This window comes from Schistocerca serialis, chromosome 1 (assembly GCF_023864345.2).
Source record: "Schistocerca serialis cubense isolate TAMUIC-IGC-003099 chromosome 1, iqSchSeri2.2, whole genome shotgun sequence".
In the NCBI taxonomy this organism is placed as follows: domain Eukaryota; kingdom Metazoa; phylum Arthropoda; class Insecta; order Orthoptera; family Acrididae; genus Schistocerca; species Schistocerca serialis.
The window spans coordinates 782465712-782469414 of record NC_064638.1 but is presented as its reverse complement, the minus strand read 5'-3'; positions in this window follow the sequence as shown (position 1 = coordinate 782469414).

Below are 3703 nucleotides of genomic sequence, written 5' to 3'. Positions count from 1 at the left end.
AACTGTACCCTCAGCAGTCTTTTAAGTTGTAATTTAATATTAAGTAGCCACGCACCTCCATTTTGTTAAAAATGCCTGCAAAATATTGCGTTAGACCCACATCCATTTGGTAATGGCCATCTAAATGAAGTTGTTGGCAATAGTCCAGGCAGATCATCAATTTTGAGATCGGTCAGCTTCATTTTATATGATATAACGACACAATTTTTATACTCGTATTTTATTGGAATGGTTACCAATGCTCTCTCGCAGTATTGCTCCCATGTAGGAGAAATTGTAGTTTCATGTTGACATCTTGTCTATAGAATGCATCGACTTCCTCTATTAAAGTACAGATCTGTTCTCATCCCTCTCTAATATCTAGAGCTCACATTAAAGCCCCACAGATTCTGCTGCAAAATCCAATTAATTCCACTGTATGATGCTTCCTTTTAGATGTATCTGTAAATTGGTGTAATATTGCTGAAGGATTCTGACATATGGGTATAGGCAATGAATTATAACTGTTACGGAACGGACCTGGATGTTCCCTATGGTATACAACCCACTGCACCACAAATCATTAACTGGTTGGTGGAGTACACATGTTGCTTCTGGAATGCTATTCCGTCATCTCAAGACACTTGCCAACAGATGATACAGAACTGTGTAGTAAAGTCCGAATGTTTTAACAATAGCACTCTACAGGAGATAAAATCATGTTTTCTAACTATGTGTAAGATTTACTACGTCAATAAATGGTGATAATGACTTTCAGTTCTATGTTGCGACACTAAAATCACGATTCTTTAATGTTGGTTAATTTTTTAGGATGTGTCAAGATCACAATGCAATCATGTAGAAATGCGGATTAGAAATGTCACCGTCTTAATACGCTCTGAAAGCAATTATCTCTAGCATAGCGGATGTCTGGGGTGTTAGAGAGGTAAACCCCTGAGAGTAGGTCTGTGATGATTCAAATGTTATGCCTCGAACTGTTTTTGTATGAAACTTGTTTGTAAAGAATGGAAATACATCTGCACTCATCTCCTGAATCAATACCACTGAGCAGTACATCGCATGATGTGCGAGACACTAGGTTAGTTCACCCTAAATACAGAATATGTAAGGTGACGCTAGCATCCTTCAGCGACTGGTCGTTAGCTATTAACCAAAGCCCAGAAAAACTAAGTGCAACTGGATTCTTTGATAGTGGTAATAAAAATCAAACCGTGTGTTTCCATTGTGGTGGTGTACTGAAAGGTTGGGAAGAAATGTACAATCTGTGAGTTGAACATACTGTGTGGTTTTTGATGTCTTTACATGTTATTCTTGTGGTAGTAAAAATATTGTAGATAATATTTGTCACAACGTAGGCGCAATAATTACTACAAACGATGCAACTAATATTAAACTTGCATCAGATCGGGATATGACTGTGAAAGCTTTTGACAGTGCTCGACTTCGTAAAATTTCGCTGGAGGAAGAGATGGGAGAGCTATTCATTGCATGCAGCCATGTTGACACTCGCGTAAAATGTCTACCTGTCGTGTGCAGTGTGTTAGAAACCTGTTTTAGTTACAATAAAGCGCGTCCTAGACGGTCAGTAATACTGCGCAATTTTCCCCGAAGCGCAATAATATTAAACGTCTAGAGGTGAGACTGAGAGGTTGCCCAATAATATTGAGAATATCAAAAACTAAAGAAATATTTTGCACTGTCCAGAAACATTGTGCTATCTGTGGGCAGTACTGACAATATCCTTGCCAGTCTCTCGAACGCTACGGATTGTTAATGTAGTTGTGTTCACTGTTCGTTGTTGTTATGGTGTTGGAAATGAGTTCAGCACAAGACGAAATAGTGTGATGATAAGAGCGCATCGAAATGTATAAATAATTACTTGCAGTGTGGGGTGTTGGGGCAGATGAGTACAAAAACAGAAATGAATGAATCGACGATTTATTGCTCAGAAAATACGGGGAAAGTCCACGAAGAACGTTGTTTAAAAGAAACGCAGAATTATGGATAACAGTATATATAGATGTTTGTGTCTGTTTACACTTGTAAGTTTAAAGTCTTCGAAAGAATTGCCAGAGGAAAGGAATTGTAGTATAATAGATTAAGGCTGACTTGGTGGAATTACATCTCTCACTGCTGTTCTTTGTTTCTTGATTATGGAGATCTAAGCATCTGCAGGAATTTAAGAAATAGTGTGTACCAGACTCTAAAATTTCTATTTTTGATAAAAGTGAGTTGGTCAGTTTTGAGACTCATCATGCTTCAAAAACTAAGTTTTACAAGTGACACAAAAAACATTATATCCCAGGGAACGATGCTTATCCACTCAATACTTGTTACACGTACGTTATTTCAATACCTTACTTAAAACAACAAACAAACGGTTACACAGCAATTGCTAAACCGGTATTATCTCGCTGCGATCAGCCACGCAGTCTACATTTGGCTACGCGAAAGGTATAGCAGAATCATGGGAAATCACTTCTGGAAGTGTATAAGAATTCTGTAATGATAAAATTACCATACTCCAGATTCCAAGAGGGGCAGGGAGGCCAAGTATGGCAACGGCTATGTATGTTGACAACAATTCGAGTAATGTATCTAATGTTGGACCATCAACACACAAAATGTTATAGTTATCATAATTTTCGTTCAACTTCAATTCTCTGAACAAGATTTCTCATGAGAGACTTTTGACGCTCCTTGACCCACTTTTCCATCCACTTTTTTTCTGCTTGTAACAAAGTAGAGCAATAATCATAGCTGCAGTGTCTTTATCGTCAACATTCCACATCACATTATTAATATATTCAGCGGAGTATGGAGAACCTCAGTCATATTGTACAGTATTATTATGCAGTAATATTGACCGCCTAGGAGCCACTTAAGAGCACTTTTGATGTAATAAACCAAATATAAAGGTGAATTAACTGTTTTAAACTAGTCTGTGAGGATTTTAAAAGTAAGACAAATAAAATAATTTATTTCACTGAATTATGTAATTTTTATTTGCTAAAAACCTTAGAAAATGTGCAATCAACATAGCTTAACCACTTGGGGGTAGGATAGTAGTGGGTCTACTTGTAAGCTCATAAGTGTATACGCATCTTAACTATACGATTCTCTGTATGGTGATGGTGGGAATCTGTTTATGAAGTTGGGGTTTATAAGTTTTTTGAGCAAGATAGATCGTGGACTTTCAACTACAGAACGTATGGTGGTGAAATGCAGAGCGCATTTTTACATTAAAAGTATCATTTGTTCGTGAGGCAGCAGGTATGTAACAGTTTCTCGAATAGTAGGAATTACTATAAACTGGTTTATAACCAAGAACAACATTAGATTTATATTACAGAACGTCATTGCCCGCTACCTACAATCGTCACCAGATTTTTCAAAGTATGAATTGTCAGGAACGCTATATCGAAGGCCTAAATAGCCATTCGACATACGAAATACCGTCACGTGGTTAATTCGTACGCAGCAAAAATGTATTGAATGGTTGTCCGAAATCACGGTTCCCAAAAGGACAACTCCAATTATATTATGCACGTCGGGTTTTTGGTTTAAGTAAGAAAGATCACACACTCACTTGGTGACGGCAAGAGTAAATTTTTATTTAAGCATTGTCACGCAGATACTACTCATAGCCAAATTTTTTTCAGCTCATTAGTCATCAGCTGTGCTGCTTTCTGGCGTAAACAGG